The sequence below is a fragment of the Sturnus vulgaris genome, unplaced genomic scaffold, assembly GCF_052056855.1.
Source record: "Sturnus vulgaris isolate bStuVul1 unplaced genomic scaffold, bStuVul1.hap1 Scaffold_87, whole genome shotgun sequence".
Taxonomy (NCBI): domain Eukaryota; kingdom Metazoa; phylum Chordata; class Aves; order Passeriformes; family Sturnidae; genus Sturnus; species Sturnus vulgaris.
This window is the reverse complement of record NW_028276756.1, coordinates 3,323,958-3,344,004: the sequence shown is the minus strand read 5'-3', so window position 1 is coordinate 3,344,004 and position 20,047 is coordinate 3,323,958. Positions and strand designations below refer to the sequence as shown.

The 20,047-nt window shown below is 51.0% G+C and overlaps 1 long non-coding RNA gene across 1 annotated transcript; it reads left to right on the top strand.

Annotated features, from left to right (window-relative positions):
* The first annotated feature begins 16,405 nt into the window (after positions 1 to 16,405).
* LOC148217322 (uncharacterized) lies at positions 16,406 to 17,217 on the top strand. Its single transcript, XR_015801094.1, has 2 exons — positions 16,406 to 16,831; positions 16,987 to 17,217. It is a non-coding gene; the product is annotated as an uncharacterized LOC148217322 (long non-coding RNA).
* The last annotated feature ends 2,830 nt before the right edge of the window (positions 17,218 to 20,047 follow it).

The window sequence follows — 20,047 nt, the reverse complement described above, 5'->3', positions numbered from 1 at the left end:
CATCAGGCCCTGCTGTGTCACACTGGCCCTTGGTTCCATGAGCATCTGGAGTGTCACACAGCTTGATGACATTTGTCCTTGCTGCCCCTGCCATCCCACTGCCCCAGCAACAGCCCCGAGCCCCCCGTGAGGGACAGGCCCTGCTGGGCCAGGCCTGGGCTCAGGCCTTGGCCTTTCTGCTTCCTCCACCCAGCCCAGGCCTTGCTCAGCATTGCAGTTCCCTGCTCACAGCCTCGGGCTCCTGCAATCCTGCCCTCAAGGATCTGCTCTCACCAGTCCCTGGGGAGCCTTTGGCACTCCCTGCCCTCAGTGGGGCCACTGATGCTCCAAGGGACTTGGAGTTTTGCTTCTGACTCCTGGAGCAGCTTCTTCAACCTTCTCTCAGTGCCTGAGGCTCCTGGACTCAGCCCTAAATCCACCATGGGACTGATCAAAACACAGAAAGCCCACAGGAGTACCTTGTCTTCCTTCAATTGTCTCCAAGTCTCCAGGGCTTGTGCAGCTGCTTGGAGTCAGTTTAGATTTCTGTTAATGAGGAAGATTTCATAGTGCACCTCATGATTTTCTGGTTTTAATTAATGGAATTTTTTTTTAACTTTTCAGCTCAGAGAAGAGGTGATTGAATCATTCTCCAAGTGACCTTGATGCTGAATGTCTCCCTAGGAGGTGTGGGCACACAGAAGAATGAGCCCCTTGCAGGCTGCCCCTGTTTGGACAACCTGCTCCTCACCCCCAGCCTCACCATGTCTGACATTGCCCACCTGGGACTGACATCCCTGTGCCCTGCAGCAGAACCTTGTCCCCTCAGCTCTGCAGCTGGGTGTCCCAGCCCATTGCACCATGTCCCACCTGCTCTCCTCAGGGCTCTGCCTGCACACAGGCCCAGGAGAAGTTTTCCTGTTTGTGAGGAAAGAATGGAAAAGCCTGAACAGATTTCCTAAACGACAAACCCCCACTGTAGAACCACATGCTCAGTACAGGCTGACTGGAAGGCTCTCCTTTCTGCAAGGGCGAGTGTGAGCAGAAATGATGTCTGTAAGCAGAATTCTCTGAGTCTTTCAGCTGAATTCTCTGTCCCTGTCCTTTTTCTGGATTTCTGTTGCAGATAGAAGCTGCTGGTGCCGTTCTCACCTTTAACCCCTCTTTTGAATGCAGACAGTCCAGGTGTGTTAAGCAGGTGTCGCTGAGTTTATTCAAAGCTTTTGGATCCTCATGGAACTAAGGTGACAATTGTGACACAGGGGGGCACTCATGGAACCAAGGAGACAATTGTGACAGTTCAGAGCCTCACAGAAACAAGGCTCCATTGTGACACTGAGGGCAATCATGGAATCAAGGAGACCATTGTGACACAGCCAGGCCACATGGAACCAATAGTCCATTGTGACAATGCAGATCCAAGGAGGCCATGGTGATACTATGTGACCTCATGGATCCAAGGGGCCATTGTGACACTGAAGAACTTCATGGAACCCAGGGTCCAGAGTGTCACAGCAGGGCCTCATGGAACCAAGGAGACCAGTGTCATTTAGGAACCTAATGGAACTGAGGGTCCACTATGACACTGCATAAACAAGGAGACCATTGTGACACTATGGAAGCTCATGGAACCAAGCAGCCCCTGTGACACTCCAGGGCCTCGTTGAACCAGGGAGACCATTGTGACACTCAGAACTTCATGGCACTGAGGGTTTATTGTGACAAAGCCTGGTCCCATGGAACCAAGTGTCCATTGTGACGATGTGGATCCCAAGAGACCATGGTGACACTATGGAACCTCATGGAACCAAGGGTCCTTTGTGACACTCCATGGCCTCGTGGAACCAAGTAGATCATTGTGACGTAATGGAACCTCGTGGAACCAAGGGTCCATTGTTACAGTCCAGAACCAAGAAGACCATTCTGACAGTCCAGAACCTCATGGGACCAAGATTCCATTGTTATACAGTGGGGCTTCATGGCACCAAGGAGCCACTGAGACACAGCAGGGCCACATGGGACCAATGGTCCATAGTGATACTGCGGATCCAGGGGCACATGGTGATACCACAGAACCTCATGGAACCAAGAGTCCAGAGTGACACAGAAGAACCTCTTGGAATCAAGGCAACCATGTTAGGCTATGGAACCTCATGGAACCAAGAGGCCATTGTGATACTGCGGGGCCTCATTTGAACAAAGGACATGGTTGATGGGACAGGACGTCATGGGAACAATGGGACATTGTGACATTGCAGAGCCCCATGGAACCAAGGAGACCACTGTGACACTGAGAAACCTCATGGAACCATACAGCCATTTTCACACTGCGGACCCGAGGAGAGCATTGCTGACAGTACAAAACCCATGGAACTGAGGGGTCATTCTTATCCAGCAAGACCTCGTGGAGCCAGGGGGCCATGGTGACATTGTGGGTCCTCATGAACCAAATATTCATTGTGACCTTGCAGGGCTGCTTTAACCAATTGTCCATTGTAATACTGAGGATCCAAGAGACCATGGTGACACTCTGGCAGTTCATGGAACCAAGAGGCTGTTGTGACACACCAAGGCCTCGTGGCACCAAGGAGAGCATTGTGGCAGTGCAGAACCAAGGAGGCCATTTTGACAGTACAGACCCAAATGGAACCAAGGGTCCATTGTTATCCAGCAGGGCCCCATGGAACCAAGGGGCCATTGTGAAATTGTGCAAGGGCCATAATGGAGTCAAGGACACCACTGACACTGAAACCCACAGGAAAGAAAATTTTGAACACAGTTTTGAATATCTGAAAACAGATATTCTTTATTACATCATGGTGGTCACTGTGGCAAACCTTCCTCCATTCGAGTGCACTGAGCATTGAATGAACAGAGTTTTTATCACACACACTGGTTACATACTCTTTAGCTATCCCCACTTTCTTTGAATTTATTGGACACAGTTGCACTCCTTATCACAAGTCCTTATATGGTTCTTTGGGGTCTGTCTTCAACATCCAGTGCCCTTTTCAGGGAGCTTCTTCTCAACCTCCACTTTTGAGTTAGGGCAATATTATTGTTTTTTATAATTTCTGCTTTATCAGCCTTGAAGAGCTGAGCTGGCATCCTCCTTGCATTTTGTGTGACTTCTGTTTGCCTCAGCTACATCCTTTATCTGTTTCTCCAAGGTTGTGCTGTTCTGTTCTCTGCCCTTGATCAGTGTAAATGTTGTTCTGTTCTCCTGTCCTTGTCACAGTGCTCGCCCCACGAGGTGTGTTTGCAACCCCCTGCAAGCCATGGGCTCGGGGTGGGCAAGTGTTCCTGAGGGAACAGGGATGGGACAGCTGGGCTGGATGAACCAAGGGATGTTCCATTCCATGTCACACCATGATCAGAAATTAACTGAGAGAAGCGACGGGCAAGGGGCTTAGGGAATTGATTTCTTTTTTAAGAACATTTTTATTCAAAACAGCACCTACACATACAGAATCCACTCCTGCTACAATATGGTTAAGTATTTTCTGCTGCTAGGAGATTTCCTGTGGATTTGCTTTGCTTCTGTGTATGGCCTTTGCTTTTTGTGATTTGTGGGGTTTTTTGTTGTTGCGGGTGGGTCTTGCTTTGTTTTTTTTGTTTTTTTTGTTTGGGTTTGATTTTCCGTATTGAACTGCCTTTTTATCTGATACATAAATTCAACCTTTTTTTGTGGCTTTGTTGACACCTGATGGCAAGACAAATTTACCCAATTCAGTTATTTTGCCAAATTGCATTTTGCAGTCGCCATTAACCAGATGAATATGGTCACAGACTCCCTGCAACTTGGCAGCATCCACAAAGGAATTGAAAATGCATTTCATGTCATTGTAGAGATAATAGAATTGTTCCACACTGGTGGTCAAGGTCTGGTCACTGAGGGGTGTCACCAGGGAGTGGCTGCCAAGAGGACTCTGTACCATTGATGACATTTGACCCTCATTGTTCAGCCAAATTCCCACCCACCCCATGTTCCTCTCCTGCAGCCCAGCTCTCTCCAATCTGGCTCTGAGGAGAGCACAGCAGACCATGTCCCAGGCCTGGCTAAAGTCTGGGCATACAACATCCCCTTCTTTTCCCTCCCACAGTGGTTTTGCAATCCCTTCCCTGTCCTGCCAGTGCCTGGAATGGCTGCAGGAGGATTTGCCACCTGCCCTTCCCTGCTGAGCCTGACCAGTCTGTGACTGTCCCAGTGCCCCTCCCTGCCCTGTTTGCAGACTGGTTCCATGTCTGCCCTTCCCAAGTGCCCAGGACCCTCTGGGATGGCTCTGGCCTTTCCAAGGGGTTTGAGAGAGGTCCTACAATGACACTGTCCAGACTTTGCAACATCCCTGACACCAAAGGCCTTTTCCACATCCCTGAGTTTCAGGTGAGTGCCCAGAACACAGCACAGCCCTGTCCAGGTTCTCAGGGTGGTTCAGAAGGGAGGCAGCTCTGATCTCTCCCCACAGATCAGAGTACTTCATTTAAAAAATGTACAGACAATAAGCTTTTAAAAAGTCATTGTGCTATAAAGGAAAGGTAAATTTTGATGTAGAAATATTATGAGTAGTGAAATTAATTTCTGAAATACATTATAGCAGTAGAAAAACAGCATAACAGTAGCAAAAAATTACGAAGAGGAGCAAAACAGTTTATAGTTACTTCCATTCTGAGTACTCTGCAGAAGAAAGGCACAGTTTATTGCTTCAGAAAAAAGCCAGTCAACCCTTTACTCAGGGCATCCTTGAGTTCCTGGTTCCTCAGGCTGTAGATAAGGGGGTTCAGGGCTGGAGGCACCAACGTGTACAGAACTGACAAGGAGATATCCAATGCTGGGGAGGAGATGGAGGGGGGCTTCAGGTTAGCAAATACGCCAGTGCTGATAAACAGAGAGACCACAGCCAGGTGAGGGAGGCAGGTGGAAAAGGCTTTGTGCCTTCTCTGCTCAGAGGGGATCCTCAGCACGGCCCTGAAGATCTGTACATAGGAGAAAACCATAAACACAAAACAACCAAAATATAGAAGAACACTAAGCACAATGACAGCAACTTCCCTGAGGCTGGAGTGTGAGCAGGAGAGCTTGAGGATGTGTGGGATTTCACAGAAGAACTGGCCCAGGGCATTGCCATGGCACAGGGGCAGGGAAAATGTATTGGCTGTGTGCAGCAGAGCATTGAGAAAGGCACTGGCCCAGGCAGCTGCTGCCATGTGGGCACAAGCTCTGCTGCCCAGGAGGGTCCCGTAGTGCAGGGGTTTGCAGATGGACACGTAGCGGTCATAGCTCATGATGGTCAGGAGATAAAACTCTGCGGAGATGAAGAACACAAAGAAAAAGACCTGAGCAGCGCAGCCTTCATAGGAGATCTGTCTGGTGTCCCAGAGAGAATTGTGCATGGCTTTGGGGACAGTGGTGCAGATGGAGCCCAGGTCAGTGAGGGCCAGGTTGAGCAGGAAGAAGAACATGGGGGTGTGCAGGTGGTGGCCGCAGGCTACGGCGCTGATGATGAGGCCGTTGGCCAGGAGGGCAGCCAGGGAGATGGCCAGGAAGAGGCAGAAGTGCAGGAGCTGCAGCTGCCGCGTGTCTGCCAATGGCAGCAGGAGGAAGTGGCTGATGGAGCTGCTGTTGGACATTTCTTCACTCTGGACACGGTGGACTGTTGAAAGAAGACATTGTACAGCCGTGACCAACTCCTTTGACTCAATCCTATACTATTTTCTCAGGAATCCCCTCAAAATACTGCTCTTCTTGTTGGGGTAACTTTGCTAAACCTTTTTCAGTTTGGGTATCTGTTGATGCTGATTTACTGTCTCATCCTCAGAATTGCTCTCAGCCAGAACACTGAGAAGCCCAGAAGGAAAACAGGGATACATTTGACACTGTGCAGTCAGTCCTGCTGGTCCCACACTCTTGCACTTTGCTCATTTCCCCTCTCTCTATTTCATTGTGATCGCCTTTAAAACATTCTTGAAAAACTAAGTGGACTTTGAAGGCTCCATGTTCAAAATACTTTTCCCCAAAGTATTTTTAATTTTTTTGCAGATAGACAGAGAGATACCAAGGGTTGTTCTTGCTCTCTGCTGCCTGCAGTTCTGCCTACTGGAAGAGGCTTCTCTCTACCCAAGCCTTGTCCCTGCCAGTGCTCTCAGAGCCCAGCCCAGCCCTGGGGGCTCAGCTCTGCCCTGCACACCCCTCCCAGCACAGGGCACTGCCCAGGGCCATCTCCCTGCCAGCAGGGCCTTAAGGGCAGCTCACACAAACTGAGATGCTGCAAGCCAAGGTGCTGCTGCTGCTGTCTGTAGGCACAGGAGGGTGAGGAGGCACTTTGTGAGGGAGATGGGAGGCAGATGTGCTGATGCCCAGTGGGACAGTGCAGGAGTGTCAGTGACACAGACACACCTGACAAGTCCTTTGCCTTGCCTTGAGGAGAAAGCTGAGAGCAGCCCTGGCCATGCAGCACCATCTCCACAGCAGGAGGAATCTGCCCTGATGGGGGTGGCTCCTTGCACCTCCAACTCCTCCCCACAGTGCATGGGGAGCTGCCAGGCAGGCTGAGAGCTGCCTCTGGCAAGTGGCACATGGGCTGGGCTGGCCAAGAGCCCTGAGGGCTGCAGGAGCTGCTCTGCAGGACAGCCCTGGGCAGCCCTGGCTGCAGCCCCAGCTTCAGCCCCTGCAGCCGTCCCTGCATCTGGGAGAGTCCTCCTGACACATCCCCCAGGCTGTGGGCTGTGCTGACTCCAGGAGATGCCTCCAGGAGCACAGGGGACATTGCCCTGCACCCACACACTCACCATGTCCAAGGCTGTGAAGATGTTTCCCCAAGTGCAGTCTCAGCTCAATGTCTTCCCAGTCCTGATTGCCTTGAGCCTGTCTGTGCCTGGCTCCTGTGCCCTCAGTGCCTGCAGGCAGTGCCCTCAGCCCTGCTGGGCTGGCAGAGGAGCTGCTCCTCAGCAGAAATGTCTTTTTGAAGCTTCTCTTGGTTCACCTTGGGAGCTTCCTCTGTGCCAGGAGCCCGGCCCAGCTCATCAGCACAGACACAGCACAAGGACTTTAATGAATCTCTTGGTTCATTAAATGTTTACATCAGAATCATTCCCTGAGAGAGTGTTCAAAAAACTTCTCAAGAACTCATATTAAAATGCTGTAGTTTCTTGAAGTTTTAATGGGTCCCAATGAGGGACACAACTGAGAAAATGCACCAGGGTTCCAGTTAGAGCAGGAAATTCGAAGCAGAGATGACAGGCAGGAACAAAGAAATGTCAAGTCTTTCTCTTTTGACACCAACTCTTTTAGTAGTTTATAGAATCATGCCCCCAATTATCTACTTTAATTAGTCCCTTGAGAGCTTTGTATTAACACTCAGAGGGGCTCATTAATACTTTGAGATACTCAAGGTTTGGGTTTTGCTTTTGCCTTGGAGTCTCTGAGAGCTTTGTGCAATCATGGCCTCCAATTATCTGCTTTAATTAGTCCCTTGAGAGCCTTTGTCAGTAACAACACTCAGTGGAGCTCATTAACACTTCAAGGTACTCAGGGTTAATTTAAGTTCTACTTTTTGACACTGGGTCTCTGAGAGGTTTGTGCAGTGACAGCTTCCAATTCTCTGCTTTAATTAGTCCCTTGAGAGGCTTTGTCAGTAATGATACTCAGTGGGGCTCATTAATACTTGAAGGTACTCAGTTTTTTTAAGGTACTTGGAGTTTCCCTTTTTACATGAATTCTTTTAGTAGTTTATGCAGTGATGCCCCCAATTACTGCTTTACAAGTCCCTTGAGAGCTTTGTATTGACACTCAGTGGGGCTCATTAACACTTTGAGATACTCAAGGTTTTAAAGGTAGTTTGGATTTTCCTTTCCTCTCTGACTCTCTGAGAGGTTTTTGGGCAATCCTGGCCTCCAGTTCTCTCCTCCAAGGAGTCCATGAGGAGCCTGTGTTGGGGATGGACCTCAGTGGGGCCCATTAATGCTTTGAGACACTTTGGGTTTTTCTTCTGCCTTGGACTCCTGGAAAGGTTTGTGCAATCTCCTCTCAGGCCCTGAGGTTCAAGGGCTCAGCACCAAATGCACCACGGGGCTGATTGGGATCAAGCAAGTCCTGACAAACCATGGCTCTGCCTTGATTTCCCTCTGGTCTGGTGCCATTCATTAGGAAGGTTTTCAAATGCAGTCATGGAGAAATATTTCCAAAAGCTAAGAAATACCCATTGCTATTTTGAAGGGTGTATTTCATTGCTGTTCTCTTTAGAGCAGAGGTGATTGCAGCATTCTGTGATTGATATTGATGCAGGGTCTCTCCTCAGGAGCTCTGGCCTGCTCACAGAAGCTGTGCCTTGAGGTCTGACTCAGTGTGGACAACCTTGCTCCACATTGCCCAACCCCATCCTGTCTGTCCTCACTCACCTGGGACCTGCTTTGCTTGGAGAACTGGCTGCACTCAGGCCAAAAGTAGTTTCTTGCCTTTTTTTTGTTTTGTTTTGAAACATTCTAAAACTCCTGAATTTCCTCATTGAAAACAGACACCTTCTATGAGTGTGTGCCAGCCCAAGGTACCACCAAACAGGTTCCCCAAGTCAGAACCCTGCAAGGAATGTTTGAGACCTTTGATTTCGTTGGTTCCACAAGGCATTGCTGGGTCACCATGCACTCTTGGTTCCACGAGGTTCTGCATTGTCACAATGGAGATTTGGGTCCCTGGGGCCCCACGGTCTCACAATGCTCTTTTGGGTTCCATGAGGCCTTGATCTGTCACAATGGACTTTTGTTTCTTGAGGTTCCATACTCTCAGCAATGGTCTCTGTAGTTCCAGAGTGTCACAATGGACTCTTGGTTCCATGTGGCCCCACAGTGTCCCCATGGTCTCCTTGGTTCCACAAGGCTGTGCAGTGTCACAATGGCTCACAGGTTCCATGAGGCCCCACAATGTCACAGTGGCCCCTTGGTCCCATGAGTTTCCCCAGAGTCACAATGGTTCCTTGGCTCCACGTGGCCCAGGTGTCTCACAATGGACTCTTGGTTCCGTGGGGCCCCGCAGTGTCACAGGGGTTTCCTTGGTTCTGTAGGGTCACACTGGACACTGCAGCGCCCCCTGCTGGCCGGGAGGACCTGGCACTGTGCGAGCACCTCCTGGTGGGCGACCCCTGCAACTGTGAATGGCTTGTACTGGTTTGTACTGGTTTGTGCTGGGATGGGGTCCACGGTGTGCTGGGACAGGGCTGGAGTCACTGGGTTGCACTGGGAGAGGGTGTGTGAGTGTCTGGGTGGACCTAGCACTGTGTGTACTGGTTGTACTGGGTTATACTGGTTTGTACTGGGATGGGGTGCTGGGGGGTTACTGGTTTGCACTGGGTTCTACTGGGAAAGGGAGCAGGGGTGTGTGAGTGCCCCCTGCTGGCTGGGAGGACCTGGTGGCCAACTGTGACTTATACTGGGTTATTCTGATTTATATTGGGATGCAGTGCAGGAGGTCACTGGGTTTACTCATTTATACTGGGATGTGGTCCTGGGGTGACAGGGTTATACTGGTTTGTACTGGTTTCTACTGGTTTCTACTCAGTTATACTTGGATATTCTGGATTTTAGTGGGTTAAACTGTGATGGATTTGGTTATACTGGGAGGAGGCTTGGGGTTGCTTGGCACTGGGAGCAACTTCTGGGGATGCTGGTCTTAGTGGTTTATGCTGGGATGGGGCTTGGGACCTACTGGGAGTGACTTCAGGTTGTTTTGGCCTTACTGGTTTCTACTGGGAGCTGCCTCCATGGGCTCAGGGGCTCAGGGGTGACTCCTAATGCTTACTGGTTTATACTGCTGCCCTCTTAGTCCACACCTGGGAACACTGGTGGGTGCTGGTGGCAAGGCAGAACCCCAAGGCTGAGCTGGCTTTCCCTGGGCCCTGATAAGTTGTGACTTCTCCAACTTCTTGGCCTGGCACCACCACCTGCAGCTGTTGATGCCCACCAGGAGCTCCAGCAAGGGGGAGGCCAGGGTGCTTCCCTCTGAAAAGCTGAAGGAAGGTGGGGGATTCTCTGGAAAAATTCCCACAATTCTGTGGGATCCCCAAAATTTTCCAGCCCCTCCCTCACCTAAACTGGGAGGTGGTGGGATCTGTTAGGTTGAATGGGTAGGCCTGGTGTTCCTAAATCTCCAATGACTTCCATGGGTAGGCCTGGTGCCTTAAATCCCTGTTGATTTTAATGGGTAGACCTGAACTCCCACACACCTGGGTATTCAGATATTTGAGTGCCCCCTTTCCCAGCCCAGAGCTGGAGCGGGTGCAGAACACTGCTTTCACCGACCCCAGAGTCCAAAGTACCTGGGTGTACCTGTGCTGCATCCTCTCCCAAGGTACCTTGGGGATCTCTCCCCTCCTGGGGCCCTCACTGTGGACACACACATTTAGAGAGCTAGGAAATTACAGCTTGGCAATTCCTCTCAGGCCTGGATTTCTCCTGTCTCTCAGGTCCATTCCCAGGCTGACAAGCTGACTACAGCTTCAGTTAAGGAGGCAGTCTCCCAGAGTGATAACTTGGTGAAAAACAGAAAGGAATTCATAATAAAGATTAACACCTGGTGTCTTTCCCATGGGACATCCAGACATGCTGTCCCAGGGATGTTTGTCCCAATTGTCCAATGACCTACTGTCCTGTCCTACCTCCACATAACACACTTTAAATACGGGATGTCCGTACAATAAAGTTGGCCTTTTTTCCCCAAAAGAGGTCCGTGTGTGTTGCTGTCTTTTCTTTCTCTTTGCAGCGCAGTAACCACACCTCACCTAAGTTTTGGGGTGCCCTCTGAATGTTGGGGTGCCCCTCGACAGCCTCCCAGCAACTGAGGGTCATCTGTGTCCAGGTCAACCAGGATGATGCAATGGTGGTCATCATCTTCTCCAGGCCCGTCATGGCCAGTCAGGACACTTGGGTGCCCCGAACATCACCTGGTTACACCTGGGGTACACCTGGGTGCCCCTAAAATATCCTGGATCACCCCAAAAATCACCTGGGTACACCTGGGTACCCTTTGGACACCTGGATCCAAACCCAAAACCCATGGGGTCCCCAAAAACTGGTGTCCCTAAATCCTCATTGCTTTGACTGGGTAGACCTGGTGTCCCTGAATACCCATTGACTTCAATGAGGTTGACCTGGTGTCCTGTTCATCCCTAGTTATATTCACTAATCCCTTATATATTCACTAATCTTTCCCAGTGGTCCCAGTTATGCCCCAGTGCTCCCAGTATCCTCAGTGCTCCCCTTATCTGCTCCCAGGAATAGCTCCTAGTTTGACTAATTTGCCCTCCCATTTCTCCCAGTGCTCCCAGTTTGCCCAGTTTGTCCCTTTCCTTCTTTCTAGTGCTTCCAGTTGTCCCCCAGTAGTTCCAGTTCCTCCCCCTTAGCCCTTCCCAGTGCTCCCAGTTTAACCAGTAACCCTTCCTGATCAAGCCCTATCAATGGGTAGACCTGGGGTCCCTAAATCCACAAAAGACTTCAATAGGTTAGACCTGGTGTCCCTCAGTTCCCATTGACTTCAATGGATAGACCTGATGTCGCAAAATTTTTTGGTGTTAAAAATGCCAATTTTGGGCTCAGAATTCCCAGATTTTGAGCTGAAAATGGAGATTTTTGGGCTTACCTGGAGGCACAGCTCCAGCACAGGCCCCAGGTGTGGGATCAGGGATTCAGAACTGGCTTCCAGGAATTCATCCAGGACTTCCAGAGCATCAGCACTGCAATACTGGAGTGGAAATTCATGAAATTAAGCCCATTTCCCCCAAATTTCTCCACTTTACCAGCAAATTTCCGCAAAATCCACATTGACTTTAATGAAAAGACCTGGTATCCCTATATCCCCTTTGATTTTAATGGATAATCCTGATGTCCAAAAAATCCCTAATGGGAGATTAATATTATGAGTGATAGGGCAACTTAGAGACATTGTAAAAGAGGGTTTATTGCTTTATTGCATCAATCTCAAAGAAGGGTGAGACATTAAAGGTGTTACATCCAATGCCATAATATCAGAAACTGCGTAATTCTTAGTTACAATGCCTAAAGTTAGTTTTTTAGCCAATCAAATACTTCTACAAAGTTTGCTAGTGTCTTTTTACACCAATCATTAATTGCTTTGATTCTCATGGCTTTGCTTCAATGTGTCATTTTTCAGCCAGTCATAAAACACTTCACAAACTTACATTGACACATCTTAAGCTTCTAATTAAATTTTAAAATCTTTTACTAACTTACTTAACATACTGTTTTCCTTACATAATAGATATTTCTGTTTGCTGAAAACATATTTCTATTTAAACTACAAACTTATAGTCTTGTTTCATGTCTGTTTCACTTTAATGATCTAATTCTCTAAGCCTTCTCCAAGGTCTTAGATCAAACCCTGTATCCATCTCTATCTCTGAGCCTGTATGCACAAGGCCCTGAGAGCTCTCCGTGCCTGCATTTCCCACACTGCAGTATCCCAATGGACCCTTGGTTCCTTGGGGACTCACAGTGGCAGAAGGGTCTCCTTGGTTCCACAAGGTCCTGCAGAGCCCCTTGATTCAACAAGGCCTCAAAGTGTCATCATGGCCTCCAGGATTCCATGAGGCCCCACAGTGTCACAATGGACCTTTGGTTCCATGGAGTCCAGCACTGTTCCATGAATCCTCAGTTCCATGGGGCCCTGTAGTGTCACAATGGGCTCCTCAAATCAATGGGGCTGCAAAGTGTCACAGAAGTTTCCATGATTCCATGAGACTCCAAAGTGTCACAATGGCCCCTCGATTCCATGGAGCCCCACAGTGTCTCTGTGGTTTCCTTGGTTTCATAAGGCCCTGAAATGTCACAATGGTCTCTGTTTCACAAAGCCTCAGATTTTAAAAATGGCCTCCATGGTTTCATGAGGCCCTGCTGTGTCACAATGGACCCTCGGCTCCATGACACTACAAAGTGTCACAATGGTCTCTTTGATTTGCAGTATGAGAATGGACCCTTGGTCCCTTGGAGCTCACAGGGTCACTCTTGTCCCCTTAGTTCTATGAAGCCCTGCAGTGTCAAAATGGTTATTTGGTTCCATGATGCCTTTTACTGTAAGATCTCCTTGATTCCATGGTGTCAGAATGGCCCCTTTGTCCCATGGAGCCCCACACTGTCACTGTGCTCCCCTTGATTCCATGAGGCCCTGCCATGCTACAATGGCCCCAATGGCTACAATGGTCTCCAGTGAGACTCTCTACAACCACCTGAACAGAGGCTGTAGTCAGGTGGGGGTCGGTCTCTTCTCCCAGGCAGCACCTGACAGAACAGGAGGACACAGTCTGAAGATGAGACAGAGGTAGTTTAGGTTTGATATCAGGAAAAATTCTTCAGTAAAAGAGTTATTGGGAACTGGAATCTTCTGCGGAGGCAGGTGGTGGAGTCATTGTCCCTGGAGGCATTTATAAAAAGACTGGATGTGGCACTCAGAGTCATGGTTAAGTTTTTAGGTGATGTTAGGTCATAGGTTGGATTTGAAGATCTCAAAGGTCATTTCCAACTTGGTGATTCTGTTTCATAATAATCTCCATTGTTACATGAGGCCTGCAGTATCACAATGGATGTTTGGTTTTATGAGTTCCCACAGTGTAACAATGGACCCTTGGTTCCATGAGGTTCTGTAGTATAACATGGTCACCTTGGTTCTGGGAGGTTCTGCAGTGTCACAATGCACCCATGGTTGCAGGAGGTTCCACAGTGTCACCATGGCCTCCTTGGATCTGCAGTATAACAATGGACCATTGGTTCCATGTGGCCCCACAGTGTCACAATGGCCCCTTGGTTCCATGAGGCCTTTCTATGTCACAATGGACTTTTGGTTCCATGAGGTTTCTCGGTGCCACAATGGTGTCCTTGGAGCTGCAGTGTCACAATGGACCATCAGCTCCATGTGGCCCCACTCTGTCAAACTGGATTTTGGTTCCATGAGCTCCCATACTGTCAAAAGGCGCCTTTGGTCCTTCAGGATCCATAGTGGAATATTTGACTCCTTGGTTCTGTGAGGCCCTGCTGTCACCAAATCTCCAAAATATCAGAATATACCTCCTTAATGTTAATTTGGTGTTAAAGGGGGCATCATTTTATTCAGGCCTCAGGTCCAATGTGAGATAAAAACTAATCTTATGTAGACATGTTATTCTACAAGTATGTTGCCTATATTAAGTCACAACATGTGCTTTAAAATTTACCCATTTCTATGAAATCCACCCAAAGTTACCAGACTCAGTTTCTATTTTTTCTATCACATCATTCATGAGCCAGATTTCTTATTTTTCTCTTCCAGCTTTTCTGGCTGGGAAAGCAGCCCCCTATATGACTTATTCCTGTGCTAAAATTTCAGAGGTACAGTAAAATCTTGAATGAACCCTTTTGGTATCAAGGCCAAGGCTCTGTGTGTGCAGGCAGAGGCAGGCAGGAGGCAGAGCTGTCAGCAAAGGAAGGGGCCAGCGAGGTGGGGCAGCCGGGGGATGACGACAGCCTGCAGGGACAGAGGCGCAGGGCATGGACACCGTAGGACAGCCTGGGCTGCAGAGGGCACAGGGATGGGCAGCAGCTGAAAGGCCCTGACACAGCCAACTCCTGCAGCACTTGGGCCATGCAGGCTGGCCCTGGGCCTGAGGCCAGCAGGGGACAAGTGAGCCTTGCTGTGCTGGGGCCTCATTGCCTCCTTGTCCCTGCTCAGCAGCCTGGCAGGGGCCGCCCCATGGTGCTGCCCTTGGCATTGCACATGCCCAGAGCCCAGTGGCCCGGGAAGAGCCCTGAGCAATGAGGGAGGGACAGGATGTGCCTTGCCAGGGGCTGGAGCTCGGCCCTTGGCCTTTTGCATTCCTGAAACACATCCAGGTTTGCTCAGCATCAGAGACATCTTTCCCTTGTTTGTCCCCACCTGTCATCAGTGCCTCCAGTGTTCTGCTCTAACTGGAACCTGGGGACACTTTCTCAGTTCTGTTCCTCAGTGGGACCCATTAAAACTTGAAGAAACTTCAGTGTCTCAATTAAAATTTGAGTTCTTGAGAAGTTTTTCAAGTACACACTGAGCGACTGAGTCTGATGCAGACAGCACCAATGCCCTGAGAGGGTCATTAAAATCCTTGTGCTGTGTCTGTGCTGATGAGCTGGGCTGGGCTCCTGGCACAGAAGGCGAACCTGGCAACCAAGAAGAGCTTCAAAAACACATTTCTCATCATGAGCAGCTCTTCTCCCAGCCCAACAGGGCTGGGGCACTGCCTGCAGCCACCCCAGGCACAGCACAGAGGCACAGAGAGCTTCAATCAGTCAGGGCTGGGAAGATGCTCAGAAGTGATTGGGGCAGAATCACTCCCAGCCCTTGACCCAGGAAGCCTCTGGCTGCAGGACAATGCAGCTGCAGCTCCTGCAGTCATCTCCTAAAGCTGGAACATCCCAATGCCTGCAGACTGTGTGAGTACATTCTCTGATGATCTCTTGTGTAGAGCAGCCAGGGGTGCCCAGGGCTGTGGTGCAGAGCAGGGTCCTGCAGCCCAGGGTGCTGTGCTGGGGCAGGGACTCTGCTGCCTGCCAGGGACAGCTCTCAGCCAGCCCTGGGAGCTGCTCCCAACACTGGGGGACAAGGTGTGGGTGGAAGGAGACAGCTGGTGAGGCTTGGAAGTGTTCTCCTTGTGTGGTGTGGATGCTGCATTGTTCAGCACTGCTCCCAGCATAACCTGTAACTCCACAATATTTCTAAGTAGACTATATAGGGAGCGCAGAGGCAGGGGCTGCATAAAAAGGAAAATCCTGATTTTATAACCTACTGCTCTAGGTTGCTTAGATGGCAAATTGCATCATCTCTCAGTTCAGGTTGGGAAAAATATAATTTTTTTTTCTCAGATCTTAATAAAGCAGGCACTGACAGAAATTAGCACAGGGTCCCTCACAGGCAGCATCAGTGTCATATTCCAGCCTCCTCAGGGTTGCTGTGATGTTGCCATCTGAGCCTGCACAGGCAGAGCTGACCCTGGGCAGTGCCCTGTGCTGGGAGGCGTCTGCAGGGAAGAGCTGAGCCCCCAGGGCTGGGCTGGGCTCTGGCAGCACTGGCAGGGCCCAGCCCTGGGCACAGGGAAGCAGCTGCTGGCAGGGACAGCTCCAGGGAGCAGAGCCCCGGGCAGGCAGTGGGGGGAAAGTGCCACCAAGCTGGGCTGGGATATTTAAAATCCTCTCCAAATTGAACTATTCCATCATTACTTTTCTTACAGATCCCCATGCCAAGACACAACAAATGTCCAACAGCAGCTCCATCAGCCACTTCCTCCTGCTGCCATTGGCAGACACGCGGCAGCTGCAGCTCCTGCACTTCTGCCTCTTCCTGGCCATCTCCCTGGCTGCCCTCCTGGCCAACGGCCTCATCATCAGCGCCATAGCCTGCGGCCACCACCTGCACACCCCCATGTTCTTCTTCCTGCTCAACCTGGCCCTCTCTGACCTGGGCTCCATCTGCACCACTGTCCCCAAAGCCATGCACAATTCCCTCTGGGACACCAGACACATCTCCTATGAAGGATGTGCTGCACAAGCCTTTTTCTTTCTGTTCTTCATTTCAGCAGAGTATTTCCTCCTGACCATCATGTGCTACGACCGCTACGTGTCCATCTGCAAACCCCTGCACTACGGGACCCTCCTGGGCAGCAGAGCTTGTGCCCACATGGCAGCAGCTGCCTGGGCCAGTGCCTTTCTCTATTCACTGCTGCACACAGCCAATACACTTTCCCTGCCCCTGTGCCATGGCAATGCCCTGGGGGGATTCTTCTGTGAAATCCCACCCATCCTCAAGCTCTCCTGCTCCAAATCCTATCTCAGGGAACTGCGGATCATTGCTGTTAGTGTCTGTTTGGTATTTGGTTGTTTTGTGTTCATTGTTTTCTCCTATGTGCAGATCTTCAGGGCTGTGCTGAGGATCCCCTCTGAGCAGGGACGGCACAAAGCCTTTTCCACCTGCCTCCCTCACCTGGCTGTGGTCTCCCTGTTTTTCAGCACTGCAGCGTTTGCCTACCTGAAGCCCCCCTCCATCTCCTCCCCATCCCTGGATCTGGCAGTATCAGTTCTGTACTCCGTGGTGCCTCCAACCGTAAATCCCCTCATCTACAGCCTGAGAAACCAGGAGCTCAAGGCGGCAATGTGGAGAATGATAACTGGATGTTTTCAGGAAATTTAAACTGCTTTCCAATTTCTGCATATCGCTTGTAATAAACGTTGCCACTGCTTCTTGTTGGTTTGCTTGTTGGTTTGTTCTTTTCTTTCCTTTGTTTTAGCATTTCAATAATGTCTACAAAGAAATGTCATTGCTTGTGCCGTATTTCCTTTTGCTTTTCTCCATCCCTTCTGTGACCCGTAGACGGTGTAAATGAGGGGCTGTGCTCCTGGTAACTCAAAAGAAATGAAAGAATCTCTCTGTCTGCAAAGTTTTCTTCAGAGATGCCCCTTTTGTTCCCTTCTCTGGAGCTGCAGCAGCAATGCCTGTGTGCAGAGCTGGGGCAGATCAGTGCTGGCACAGCAGCTGTGCCCAGCAGCAGCAGCAGCACTTGGTGTTGCCAGTGCTGCTCCAGTGCCACTGCCCCGCTGCCCTCCTGGCCCTCGTGTTGCTGCAGGGCCTGAGTGCTCTCGGGGCCGGGCACAGCCCTGGGGGTGGCAGTGCCGGGGCTGCAGCAGGGACAGGCCATGGGCACTGCTGGGGCAGCGCTGACGCCTCAGGCCAGGGCCTGGGGGCTCCAGGCTCCTTGGCCAGGCTCTCTCCACAACACTTGGCCAGCCCAATGCTGAGCACAGAAAAGCCCCGGGAACAGCCCCAGGCTGGCCGTGGGCAGGCTGGGGGCAAACAGCATGGCTGGTGCTCTGCAAGCTCCCTGCAAGGGGGACACCCTGGCAAGGAGCAGCAGAGCAGGGGCTGATCCATCCCCACTGTGCTGGACACCCCAGGGCAGCGTCCCAGAGCGTCCTCATGCACCTGCCAACAACATCCCCCCTCTGCAGCCCTGGCCTCTCCCCCAGCTCACACAGGAGCCGCATCCTTGCAGGCACACACACGGCAGCACTGGCTCAGGAGCCCCTGTTTGCATTGCACACAGCAGGCTCAGCACCCCCATGGTGCTGCTGTGGGGACATGGAGCTGAGTGAGCACAAATGCCATCAGCCCCTGGGGCCAGCAAGGGCAGGGGGATGGCAGGGAAACCACTCAGTTTTGTTGTGGCCTCTGAAGTCAGTCAGAAAGTTTCTTCCCCTGAGCTGTGAGTTTCCTGTCCCACTGCAGATATTGTTGCTCAGAGCCAGGACTGCCTGGCAGCCACCCCTAAACTGCCCTGAGCATTTCCTTGGCTTCAGCTTTGCTTTCTTTCCTCTTTCTTGATCCAGACTTTTTCCTCTTGCCCATCCCTGTCCTCTCCCTTGCAAACAGCCCATCCCTGTTTGCATTTTCCTCTTTGGCCCCATTTCCCATTTCAGTTCCTGAGCTGGCACCATGGGAACATCCCTTGGGAAGCAGGATCATCCTCCAAGTGCTTCAGGAATTGTCTGCAGGGTCCTGCAGTGCCTCGTGCTGCTCCCTTGCCAGAGGCACCACAAGCCAGGGGGGCACATCTGGGCTGCTGTGTCTGGGTGTGGGGCTCCCTTTTGTGGGCAATGAGGAGGGGCTGGAGAGGCTCTGCAGGACTGACAGGATGGGCTTTGGGGCTGTGTGGAGAAGCTGAGGGCCCTGGGCTGCTGGACCTTGTGAAGAGGAGGCCCAGGGCTCATCCTGCAACTGCTCCAGGGCTGGTTTCAGAGAATCACAGAATCAGCAAAGCTGGAAAAGATCTGAAAGATCATGAAGTCCAACCTATGCCCTGACACCACCTTGTCTCCCTGAGCCTCCTCTTCTCCAGGATAAACATCCCCAGCTCCTTAAACCACTGCTTCCAGGTGTTGTGCTCCAGACCCCTCACCAGCCTTGTTGTCCTTCTCTGGACTCACTCCAGCCCCTCCATGTCCTTCCTAAATTGGGGGCCCAGAACTGGACACAGCACTCGAGGTGCTGCCCAACCAGTGCCGAGTGCAGGGGAAGAATCACTGCCCTGCTCCTGCTGGCCACACCATTCCTGATCCAGGCCAGGAGCCATTGGCCTTCTTGGCCACCTGGGCACACTGCTGGCTCATGTCCAGCCTGCTGTCCATCAGTGTCCCCAGGTCCCTTTTTGCCTGGCCGCTCTGCACTCACTTTGTCCCCAGTCTGTAGTGCTGCAGGTATTGTTGTGGCCACAGTGGAGAATCCGCCACTTGGTCTTGTTAAACCTCACCTTTTTGGATTTGGGCCCTGGATTGAGCCTTTCCAGGTCCCTCTGCAGAGACCTCCTATCCTCCAGCAGGTCCACACTCATACTCAGCTTGGTTTCACCATGTTTTCATGAGGCCCTAGAGTGTCACAATGGTCTCCATGATTCCATGAGGCCTCCCAGTGTGACAATGTCCTTTTGCTTCCATGAGACCCCTTGCTGTCATAAAGTCCCTTGGATCCTTTGACCTGGCAGTGTCACAGTGGCACCTGGATTCCATTGGGCCCCAGGCTCTCACAAGGCTTTCCTTGATTCCACAGTGTCACAGTGGCCCCTTGGCTCTGTGGTGCCATGTCACAGTGACAGTGTCACTCTGGTCTTCTCAGGTCCATGAGGCCCTGCAGTGTCACAATGGCCCCTTGCTGCCCCAGGGCCCTGCAGTGTCACAGCCATCACAGAATCACCCAGGCTGGAAAAGACCTTGGAGAGCTTCAAGAGCAACCTGTGACCCAACACCACCTTGTCACCCAGACCATGGCACTCAGTGCCACATCCAGTCTATCCTGAAACTCTTCCAGGGATGGTGACTCACTCATGTCTCTTGGCGGCCCATTCCAATGCCCAATCACCCTTTTTATGAAGAATATTTCCTAATGTCCAGCCTAAACATCCCTTGGTGCAGCTTTAAAGCTGTATCCTCTTATCGTGTGACTGTTCTCTGGGAAAAGAGCCCAACCCTCCCCTGGCTATACCCTCCTGTCAGGGAGTTGTAGAGAGTGATGAGGTCTCCT